This window comes from Lipotes vexillifer, unplaced genomic scaffold (assembly GCF_000442215.2).
Source record: "Lipotes vexillifer unplaced genomic scaffold, Lipotes_vexillifer_v1.1 scaffold618, whole genome shotgun sequence".
Lineage (NCBI taxonomy): Eukaryota > Metazoa > Chordata > Mammalia > Artiodactyla > Lipotidae > Lipotes > Lipotes vexillifer.
The window spans coordinates 2,976,198-2,988,791 of record NW_006799025.1 but is presented as its reverse complement, the minus strand read 5'-3'; the positions used below and the strand labels follow the sequence as shown (position 1 = coordinate 2,988,791).

At 37.4% G+C, this 12,594-nt stretch overlaps 1 pseudogene; it reads right to left on the bottom strand.

The window, feature by feature from the left end:
* LOC103069450 (ceruloplasmin-like) overlaps positions 1-10,677 on the bottom strand; it is a 25,099-nt pseudogene extending 14,422 nt beyond the window's left edge.
* Positions 10,678-12,594: the final 1,917 nt, after the last annotated feature.

The following is a 12,594-nucleotide window of genomic DNA, read 5'->3' as shown; positions in this document are numbered from 1 at the left end:
AAAAAAAAAAAAAAAAAAAATTAGTGGTTACCAGTGAGGAGAGAGAAGTGGGGAGGGGCAAGATAAGAGCAGGAGATTAAGAAGTACAAACTACTATGTATAAAATAAATAAGCTATAATGATATATTGTATTGTACAGTACAGGGAATAAAGCCAGTATTTTATAATAACTATAAATGGAGTATAATCTATAAAAATTTTGAGTCACTATGTTGTACACCTGAAACTAATATTGTAAATCAACTGTACTAAAATTAAAAAAAAATATGGCATGGCATATAGTATGTATTCCACAAAATCAACAAACAAACAGAAACAGGAAAAAAAGAGGAAACATTAGCCCCATAGTCCTGTATGAAAGCTTTGGGACGTTTCTTTCTCCCAAAGCAGTTACCTGGCTGTGTTTGAACAACAGTGGAATAGTTTGTCTTCACCCCATGAGCATGAATAGAATACGGCCTTGAGGCATTGTTTTTAAAGACAGCAAAGAGTTTCTCGCCAGGGCTAAGAAATATTATGGGACCTAGGAAACAGAAAAAAGAAAATGTGTGGATAGTTATTTATTTTAAATTATGAGTCATCTGTCCCCTCAAGTATATACACAGTGACTTATTCTTTTCCTTAACATGCGGCCAAATGAAACAAAAACACATTTAACAAATGGACCATTGCTGGTTTATGACCCATGGTTTTTGCCTTTAAGTCATCTAGAATTTTATAAGCTCCAGCTCCAGAAAACTTACTTCAATGAGCATCAGTTAATGCCTATGAAAACACTCAATTTAGAAGTGGAACACTTTATTTTCTTTCTTGATCAGCCTCATCATTTAAGGCTTTTATTCTTTTCCCCTTTCACCCTAGTGGAGGATTGGGAGAAGCTGCAAGGCATCTTTATTGACGCAGGGCAATTATCTCTCTCACAAAGTAAAGACCGTTCATTTTACTCTCTCTCCCTTTCAACCCAAGCCAAGAACTGGAGGTATATAAAACTTCTTTCTATTTGGAGGCAGGTTGAATCTGTGGCTCTAAAAATTCTGAAACAGAGATGAACTAAGCAGAAAGAACTCTCTTTAAACTTGTGCTATAATTACTAAAGTCAGAGCCTTGAAGAGACTTTGTGGACACGAGATGCTAGTGAAGTAAAGCAACTCTTTGCCTCCCATGGCAATTCTACCTTCTCAAACACTATGCTTGTTTTTCCTTTTCTAAAAAGGTTGTTTTTTTTGTATAAATAATAAAGGAATCTAGAGGGTCCTATTTTGTTATTTATCTTAGTACATTTGGCCAGAATCCTAGAGAAAACAAATATGATGCTGTTACTAAAGATAAGAGTCCACTCAAAAGCATCAGGAACTGGATAGAATAGATCTCCCTCCAGGGGTTGCAAAGCCCAAGAGGCTGATGAGGAGCCAAGAAAAGTAAAAGTTTCTCCCTGTCAGCATGAACATCCATCTTCTCAGGGCTACATGCAGTGATGAGAGATAAAATCTCTAAAACTGTAAACTGGTGAATATTCTTTTGATGGCACAGAATATGTATAAATGGTGTTTATAACCCCACAAGCTATGAAATAATTTTACCAAGGAGTCCGAGGTGATTTGCTTTTGCCTTCTGTGTTTGGAAGGAAGCATCTGTGTATTCAAAGTAAACTAGTTTTTTGTAAATTCCTCCAGTTCTGTTTGGGCCTTGTTCAAAATAGAGCCAGGATTCACTGTACAGAGAAAGTAGATACACAAAGAACGTTTAAATTTACAGTGATCATGTGAAAAGAAAGCAAGAACCTATGTGCATCTGTTTTAAAGTACTTGTAATTTATTTATAAAAACAATGCATACTCATTGCAGAAAATTTGGAAAATAAAGAAAAATATGACAAAGAAAATTAAAATCTTCATAATCCCACCATCTCTATATAACCACTGTCAACATTTTCCATGGATATTCTTTCAGTCTTTTGTCTATACATGTGTATACAAGTGTCTGTCTGTATACTACCTACTAGTTTATCTACACATCTTCTTTTGGAATAAAATTTTAGAAACACTTGTCTGATTTTTTTTTAAGGCAGGTAGTAACCAACATTGCTTTTAAAACAACTGTGCTGAGATGCTATAGTATTGACATGAGAGATGTCATTCTTGACTTTTTAATTCTATTATAATAACATAAAATGGAATCCCCTGAGAAAAAGTGTTCCGTAGTAAGAAGTGATGGCTTGCAATGCTGAGACATCATCAAATTTCATAGGAGAATCATGCAAGCCAAAAGAATCTATTAATTCATACTTATTTTAGTCAATATAAAATGAGAGTTGAATCTAATTTTTGCTCTACACCCAGATAGCCTTTTCACAATTAATACAAAATTTCCACTACATAGATTGAATTTATTGATGAGCTTAAAATGTAAGAGAAAATATTCGCTTGATATAACATTCTTAGTTTTCTTAAATTTTCTGCAAGTAAATTAGAAAAAAAGTACTATGGGAAACATTATTTTTTGGTGGTTATAGAACTTGATATTTTCTGACATAAAACTTTCATTCAATAGACCAAAAGAATTAAAACTCCTGTAATCTTCAAACTGGTAAATATATTTAGCAGTTGGGCCATCAGAAAAACTTTTGTGCGCTCTTAAATGCCAATGTCACAGTAATGTATTTTAGTCTTAGTTTTTGGTTATTAAAGAAGCAGTTGGTAATATATCCTTAGGTGTTATTGAGTAAAAAATATTTATATAAAATTATTTAAGGGTGTCATAAGAAATTATTAATTATATCCTCAGATCTTAGCAGGAAAGTACCAATTACACATGAGGAATATTTTTGAATTTTTGTAAAATTGCTCTTGCTGTTTTACAAATATTATTTTATAATTATGAGATATTTAACAACACAGTTGACAACACCATCCACTGTGCTGTTAAATATCTCATAATTATAAAATAAATCCATTTTAAAATTTAGCTCTAAGAAAAAGACAAGCAGTATGTTTTTCTTGGCAGTGGCTTCCAAGGTTTTTAGAGAAAAATTTTGTGTGGCAATGATCCTTAGGCTCAATATTTTCCAATAATTGTTATAATTATTTTCCTACCTTTATTTTATCAGTATTTTTTTATTATAGATACCTAAATCTTTTCAGGAGTAGCTAAGCTATGAAAAAATCCAATTATCTTTATTTAACTATAAATATTTTAATTGCTGAATCATTACCTTCCAGCTGCTGCTAAATTATTTCCAGTGAAGAAATCTATACCAGATGGAGCAGAGTTCCAAAAAATTTCTTCAGCAGCAATATAATAATGTAAAACTTGTGTCCCAATAACATCTGTCGAAGCGTATGTAATGTAATAATGCAGAGGGTCTGCATACCCTCTGAAAAACAGTAAACTCAAGTAGAGAATGTTACGAAAATATTAAAACATTTTTCTTAGTCCATATGTATTTTAAAAATTGTAGCCAACAACATTGCAACTTCCCCTTCCTTTGAGAAATTTGAGGTATTTTATTTATGGAATCTGTGTAAAAACCTGAAATGTATGAAGTAAGTATAAAACTCAGGAGGCCAAGATGAATGTTAGAGGAACATATACTAGTGGAGAATAATAACAAGCATTGGAACAGCTCCTACATGAATACGGCACCTGCTTTACCAAGAGGAATTCGAGAATCTGTTTAGCCAAAAGTATTTTCCCTTATGGGTCTGAAATTGTTACCATTAATTACTAATGAGTTAGTAGGTTTATTAGATTAACTAGTTGGCAGGCAGGAAGAAAATCGAGGCAGGTACATTTCCATGAGGGCATCATTCCTGTGTTTTGATTTTAGAGTGACATTGGTGGGAGAGTAAATTAATACAGACTTTTTAGAAGGCAATTAGGCAGCATTTGTTAAAATTGAAAACCCCTTAGGGAGGGTGGGAGGGAGGGAGACGCAAGAGGGAAGAGATATGGGAACATATGTATATGTATAACTGATTCACTTTGTCATAAAGCAGAAACTAACACACCATTGTAAAGCAATTATACCCCAATAAAGATGTTAAAAAAAAAACAAAAAAAAAACAAAAAACCCTTCCATTAAAAAATTTCACTTCTTCATAGTTAAGCAAGACACATATTTGCACATACATAAAAAGATAGAAATAAAAAGGGGTTAGCTATAACACTGTGAGTGAACCAAGAAGGTGAAAGCTATTTAAATATCTATCAGTAGGCAAATGGTTAAATAAATTAGGCTACATCTCAAATATGGAAAACTATACAACTGTTTAAAAGAGTAAGTTAGAGGTATAGGGAATATCATGGAAAAGATTTCAAGACATATGGATGAGTGACGAAAGCAAGCAGCAGAATAAAGAAAAACCTATTATATAAAAATAATAGCCTATTTTTTAAAGTTATATAATTAAATAAAACTTATATGCAGTGTGATCTACTTATGTAGAATAAAACACAAAACAATAGCTGTGCATTTTTAATTTCTACATGTTCATATATATTGTATGAAAATGCATGGTAAACAGGTTTACAGGTATTCACGCAAACTTGCTTACAGGGATTATTCTCTGGAGAGGGAACTGGGATGGTAGTGGGGTAGGGTTAGACTAACGGTCTATTCTTAAACCATTTCTCTAAAGGTGAACACAAAATCTGATTCTTCTTTTTCTTTTTTGGCTAATTTTGGTAGTGTAAACTCTCCCCCTTGGCCAGTTTGAAGCTACCACAAGTTTATCAGCTGGCTTATTTAATTCTCAACTCTCTGGAGGTCCTATGAGGTGGCTCCCAGATACCATATTAGACTTTCACTCTTTCTGTCTGCTGCCACCACCAAATTCTCCCTCCCTCCTTCTCTCCCCGCTGCCCCTGCTCCTTCCTCTTGCTTTTCTTCCTTTCTTTCCAGCAAGTCTATTCATGTATTCCTGTAATTCCTAAAAACAAAACAAAACAAAAAACCAAACACAAACAAACAAACAAAAAAACCCAAAACTGTAGGTCACAGGAAGAGAAGAAACACAGGGGAAGGCAATGGGGTCCATCAGCCAAAGAACTTTCAGAAGCTTTTGCAACTGAGCCTAGGCTGACCCTATATTTTTCTGCAGAGTTGAGGAGGAAAGGCCTGATTTAAAGGCAAGATCTGTAAACGAGGTAAATAGGAGGAGTGGGGCTAAGTGTACGTTTTAACCTTTAAAACATATGTTAAAACAATATTCCTTTCTAAGTGAGAACCTTTTTATCATTAAATTCTGTCGAGTTATTATAGTTGTGTGTGGGTCTCCTTTTTCTCACAACCCTGGGAGGGACACAGCACATAGGAAATCCCAATAAATACTTGTTGTTTAGTTGTTTAAATAATTAATTGAAGTATGATGCTAACCAACGTATGGGACTTAGAAAAAAGAAAGGTTTTTCTCAGAGAAGTAAACCTCATTTTTTTTTTTTTTTTTTTTTTTTTTTTTTTGCGGTACACGGGCTTCTCACTGTCGTGGCCTCTCCCGCTGCGGAGCACAGGCTCCAGACGTGCAGGCTCAGTGGCCATGGCTCACGGGCCCAGCCGCTCCTTGGCATGTGGGATCTTCCCGGACAGGGGACACGAACGGACTCTCAACCACTGCGCCACCAGGGAAGCCCAGTAAACACCATTTTTGTACAAAAAACAAAAGAAAAAAATTCTTCAGTTCTAGTAACAATCATGTTTACTGACTGAGAAATAAAACAAAACATTTACATGATTATATGTAGAGTTTAGTCATATTTAAGAATAGAGAAGATCAATAACTTCATAACAGGCCTTCCTATCATTAAATGTGAAGTGTGATTGAAAAGGGAAATAAACTAAAATAAGGAGGTTTACTGGGTACTGGATTAGAATTATTTGGTCCTACATAATTCCTGGCTCTCATAGGGTTTTGGGTAAGTGTTTTAACCTCTTGGAACTTGTTTTCTCAATTTAAAAAAAAGGTGTGGGCTTCCCTGGTGGCGCAGTGGTTGAGAGTCCGCCTGCCAAAGCAGGGGACACGGGTTCATACGCTGGTCCGGGAAGATCCCACATGCCACGGAGCGGCTGGGCCCGTGAGCCACGGCCGCTGAGTCTGTGCGTCTGGAGACGCAGCAGGAAAGGCCACTGCATTGAGAGGCCCGCGTACCTCAAAAAAAATTGAATAAATAATTTTTAAAAGGTGTAATAATACATGCTCTGTCTGACAGGGTTTTCTTGTAAGGCTCACCAGCTAATGAATATAAACTTCTTTTTTTGTAAAAACAACAACAAAAATAATCCCTATATACCTAAAAGTGTTTATTACCATAAAGTTAAAGGTGTCAGAGACGTGGGTTCTAGTCCTAACCGTGTCACTGACTTTCCAAAGGCAATCTTAACACCTCCCCAATGGCAGTTTCCCCCATTTGAAAGATGAGGCAATTGTAATGGGTCGTAACCCTGGGAGTCCCCTGACCCTGTATTATGTAAAAGGAATAAATCCCTACCATGTATCTGACAGCCCAGCATCCACTCTCCAGCACCCTTGGCCACCAAGAAGGCATCTTGCATTGAGGCAGGGAAGACAGTAACGGTGTCTTTTCTGTGATTCCGAGACATCAGAGTTTGTCCGTGGGTAAAGATGGAGTGTGTGTCCAACACACCTCCCATGCCAATAAAATACTACTTGACCCTGTCCTCTGCACACATGGTGAGATTGGGCAGATTTCCATACATGTATCCACTTATTGCTGAAAACAGATGTAAATTAACCTATAAAGCATGTTAGATCAAGGCCACGTGGTATACATTCTATGCATTTTCTCATCACATAAGCCTGGCAGTATCATCATTGTTCTCATGCATAATCTACGACAGGACTTGATTTGTTTTCCCAAAAAAGAGGCCATAAGCATTGTTTCTGATTAAAGCTGAGGAGCACACAAATTTAGAAGCAAGAGGAGGAAAAGTAAGCGAAAAAGCGGGAAACAGTGAAAAGGGGGAAAGAATAGAAAGAAGCTAAGTCCATGGAAGAAGAAAACAAGGATAAAGGAGACTGAGATAACAAGAGCATCTTTTCTGAAAGGTTCTACATAGAAACACATTTCCATAAGATATCTGGTCACTTATGTCTTTGTTCTTCTATAATATTTTATTACCTTAAACTTACATCTTTGCTCTGCTGTCACCACCTACTTTTGATCAATATCAGATGTTAGAAACAAATGCATCTGTTTAACTTTACTTGCTGTGAGACTTTGGAAACCAAGAGGATTTACTAGATGACTTGCCTATCAACCAGCATACCCGGGGTAAAAAACTGGGAAATAAAAACTCATTTAAACCAACTCAAACAAAGGGAAATCATGAAATAGAATCATAGAAGTTAGAATTATAGGATATAATGAATGAGAAAGTTCTTTATAATCTTACAGCACATGAGATTGCTCTCTCAGAAGCCAGAATCTCTAGCATTAACTTGGCCAGATTCAGTATATATATTAATATTTCATCGATATACCAGCTACGGTTTTCCAGTTATAGAAAACATCAGAACGTAAGACTAGTGGATATTTTTTTGCATGTCTCTATCCAGGGTTCCTGAAACAAAATAGCAAAAGAGCAAAACTTCCTCTTTGCAGAAATTCTTTTTGCTATGAAATAAACTAGTGATTCTAACTGATTCCACTCAAAACGTAAAAGGAAAATCTTGCACCTCCACAGACAGAAACCTAAGGAACTGAGCGTGCAAGGAACAGGCAGACAGCCTCTCGTCTCCCTATTTCCTCCCACCCTGTGTGTTCAACACTTCTCTGTAGAAGGGTGGCAGAGTTCTGTGTGAAGGTGGCTAAGGTGACGATTACTGGCTTTGACTACCATCTAGTGTCCAACCTGCGCTCTTGGACTTGAATGGAGGCATTGAACTCAAGATTGCCATCTAGAGCTCAGAGTTCCAGTGGCAACGTTACTTTCTTGACTGGAGAATCAAGGTCAAGCCAGGCAAAGAGAGCTCATTTGATAGCAAAATTCCACTGGAAGAGTGAGGGAGACCCCACGTATCCTGGTTGGCTCTATTGCTACAATGAGATTTTTTAAACGTAACCTCTTTTACAAGTCAGAATTGGTCCAAGAAGTCCTGAAGCCACATCTTTTAGAGTTTCTACATGGGAGTGGTACATCCGTGTCATGCAGTTACTGTCATTGGGACAAGGCCCCTGAGTTTCTTTTACAAACCACCGGTAAGTATACCCTGCCCCTGGTTCTAGCCGGTCATCTTCCTTTTGCGGGCCTATAGTGTTATCAGGATAGAGAGCGCCTAGAAAACAACCTGCAGCGTGGTCACAGTAACCACCGGACGACACTGTTTTGAATGTGACCCACGCTTTCTCCATTAAGTCATGAATGGATGTTAATTTGTATTTTTAGAATAAAGTGTGCATCTCCACCTTCCTTTCTCCTGCCTCCTGTCTCCCTAGATCCCCCTTACTTGGTTTCTACCTGAATGCCCAGCTTGGCCAGTTTCCAGACTAAATTGGAATGAGTCAGGCAGCATATTAACAGACTATCATCACCTTTATTGATAGATTCCACAAATATTTATTGTGTACCTACTATGTGCTAGATCTCGGATACAGAGAGCTAGGATCCTGAGTTGCCCTCCCTATTTTCTATACTGCAAATCAGACTTTGGGGCCCAGGGCCTCAAGAGCCTCCATGTTACCTACAAGCTGCCCACAGGCATCGGGAAGTGGTCTTCTGCATAGCTGATATTATACTGAGCCACTACCTTAGTCTGAATCTGGCGTCTTGCTCTCTTTTTTTGCTTCCTCTCCTAGAATCTGGCTTCAGCTCTCCACCTCTGGAAGCTGGAATCTGATAATTATAGGTAACATTCCTTCATTCAACAGAAGACTTTGAAGACTTTATCATCTTTTGAGACGACCCTGCTCCATGTTGAACACAAAACCCTATTTGTTAGCTTTCTCTTCCCTTCCTTTTTCCAACACCATCAGGCAGCTGTGAGTGTGACTGTTTAGGGGAGAAGATACTTACTGTCTGGAAAATAGTGACTTCACCTGACAGTGATGTTTTCCAAGAAGCTAATCCTCATTCGCTAGGAAATGGAAATGAGATGAAAGCACAACAATATTTCTGCCAACCTAACATTTAGCTCATGAGTGTCTCCTACCCATCCCCCAATTATTTATTTATTTATTTATTTACATAAGAGAAAAGTGTGTTTTCTTTTCCAGAAATTGCACTGGGTGCAGGGGTGGGGAGGGTCCACTCATTTCAAATGAGAAATTAAAGAACAATCTGGGATATAAAAATTAAAGACATCTGAAGTAAAAGTCTACATTCACCCCAAACTACTCCTAGTTCACGAGTACCTTGCTTTTCCTGAGGTTTTGGTCTCATGCTCTTCATAAGCAAAAGCTCAGGAATCTAAGGAAAGGGGACCCACTTACCTTCGTTTTCTTTAGTGCAGTTGACTCCGTGAGGATGGAAACTATAGTTTCTTGAAGCAAAACTTTTCACATGTACACAAATGAGGTCTCCAGTCTCTGCTTTCATGATTGGACCTAAAAATCCCAACCAGGATGGTTTTTCAATGATCGTTTGAAATGTATCATTCGTGTACTCAAAATACAAAGCCTGTTTATAAACAGGTCCTATCCTATCTTGGCTTTGTTTTAGATATGTTTGGGACTGAAACTCTGTAAACAAACAAGAACTTGAACAATGTTTGACTGGAAAGAAAACAGTGTTAAATCAACTGAAACTAGAAGTAAGAAGCGTTACAGCCTAATTTTATAGAACAAACCCAGACACTGGTGAAAATCTAGAAGGAGTCAAAAACAGCGTAGTAGGCAAGGAGAAGTTTGGAAGTGCTGGTGAAGAGATCAAATGCAAATGTAGCAAGTAATATACATGGTATTTCGGTTTAAATGACTTACCAAATTCTTTGTACTGAACCACGAAAGGTTTCTAACCCTACCCTGAGGTTACTTTAGCTCTCAAGCATCAGATCAATTCCTACAAGTTAAGATTGTTTACACATTTCAATGATTCGTGGATTTGTTGGTAGAATTGGGGGCAATTTGGCACACAAACAGAGTAAATCAGAACCCGACTCATAACCTCTAAATTCCCTCGTCCCAATGATCTGAACAGAGAAATCAAGAAGAGAGCTGCAATTTTACAATCTCTGCCATAGACTCCATATGAGAAGGAAAAGCGTTGTTTTACATCTTAAGCACCACTCAAACAAAATCGATGATAAATACAGAATTAGAGATAATCCCTGAAATATGCATCATGAGGGCAAGAGTGGCAATAATCCCAGGAAGGAGCAATTTCTGATTTATATTAATAGCTGTCTTCCATGTCATGCTTATACTAAAAATTCAAAGGGAGCGGTTCTAATAGCAAATGTGCCCTGAAAGCGTCAATCATGGAAAATTCTTTATCAGCATTTTATCAGTGAATAATAATTATCAACGTTTGCTTCTGATAGCAGCTTTTTCAGTGTGAAGGTATTACTTACTGATCTTCTGAAATAGGCATTACGTTGAGCATATATTTACCAGTAGGAGCATAATTCCAAGTAGTTTCTCTAATGCCTATGTAGTAGTGCCTCTCTATTGTCCAACCTGGAGAACTAATAAAAACCAGAAAGGTCAGTGGTAAAAGGATCTTCATTTTCAAACCTTGCTCCTGGAGGGGCTAACTGAGTGATGATTGCCTTCCTTTTATAATCCAGAAGGTCTCCCTTTATTTGTGTTTGTTTACATGGATCAGGGTTGCAAAAGAGCTCATCAAACACTTCATCTATATATGTGTCACTTCCATTCCAAATGCATTTAGTTTTCATTAGTCAGGCCAGGTGAAACGTTGCACAACACATAGAGAATACTGGTCCTTGACCCAGTGTACGATGCCAATTAAGAGCTTGTTGAATTACCGGGGAGATGGGTTACCCAGATCATCCATCAACCCCTAACGATTCTTATCTATTTCTGGATTATAGGAATCACCTCTAGTCTAGTCTAGTCTACAGACAGCCCCCTCTTTCTCAATTCATTATGTTACCGAATCAGGTTTATTTGCCCGACGGGCACCAAGTCAAACGCTGAGACACCAGTGTTTGCGTCAGAGAAAAGGTTTTTTCGTGAAGCAGACAAGTGAGAAGAGAGAACAAATCTCAAATCTACCTCCTCAAAGGCGCGGGGCTTGGGATATTTATGGGATAAAGAAGCAGGGTGGTCTGAGACTTGGGGGAAGGTGATTGGAGGTAAGAAAAAGGTGAAGTAACAGGTAAAAATGAGCTTCGTGTTTCTTCATGGGACACATGTTCAACAGGTTTGAACTGGATGAGAGGTGACTCCTTGTTCCTGAAAAACAACTCGGGCACACACCTTAAGGCTCGTATGCCAGAGGTACTATTTATGGGGGGTGGTGAAGTGAGTCTTGTGGTACCTTGTCTAAGCTACGTAAAGCTTGGTGGGTATGCAAATTTGCAAGAACAAAGTGAAGACAGATTACAATTTTCTAATACCTAGACAAGCTAGTTATTGTCTAATGGATCTAACTAATAACTCTCCTCAGTTTCAAGCAGCTGTATCAAAGCTGGCAATGAACCACACACTAGTTTGCATTGTTTAAATTTTTATGTGGTGTTTTCTCTACCCCTAATAGATTATAACTCCAATAGATTAGGGACCACTTCTTTTTGTTCTGTGTATCTCCCAGAGATGTCAAGAAATAAATGTTAAATTTTAGGGGGACAAATAAATAGAGTGCCTTGGCCAGGATTACAAAAGTGAGGAAACGGGTAGGAGTCTTTATTTGCCATCGATTTGTATCGTCATGTATTGGGATATCTATTACTATTAGATATTGTTTGATACTTTACAATTTGAAAGCCACAGTGGTTTCAACAGTCAGAGTGCCGCTCTGATTTAGGTCTAGAAACCCACATTTAGAAATACTAAGGCAGCAAATATGGCATGTATTGTTCTGCAGCTTGGTTTTTATTCCTGAACTACAAGTCTTAGAGACCTTTATATATCACTACCTAGATGTCTACATCTTTCATTTTAATTGTGGCATATTTTTTTCTATCATGAGTGTACTTCATTTATTTTTTAAAACACAAAAGATCAAAGTATATTTTTCTCTGGGCGTTCATACAGATAAATATGCATACTTAAGGACATAAACTAAATACAGTTCTGAGACGAAGAGAGAGGATTATTATATTTAAAATGTTTTTTTATAAGGAGAACACCTTTCCATTTACTTGATTTAAAAAATCAACAAAATATTTGCAATTTGTTTTCTGTTTTGCATTAAAAAAATGAGGCTATAAATATTTTCCTTATAAGCAACAGTTGCTGAATTCTACACAGGTCAAAACAGGCAGGCTGTCATATCACAATGTTTTTCACATTTGTGAATCCTTCGGAGGGTGGTAAGAGGGAGCTGAGGAAACAGCCCACTGCTTTGGCAGAGTTTTATGTCACCAGCAGATGTTGGAAGAAATTCAGAAAAGCTAGGCCTAGAGGGACCATGGTGGGTGGAGCAATCACCCACAAGAGAGCCATGAGGAAGGGATTC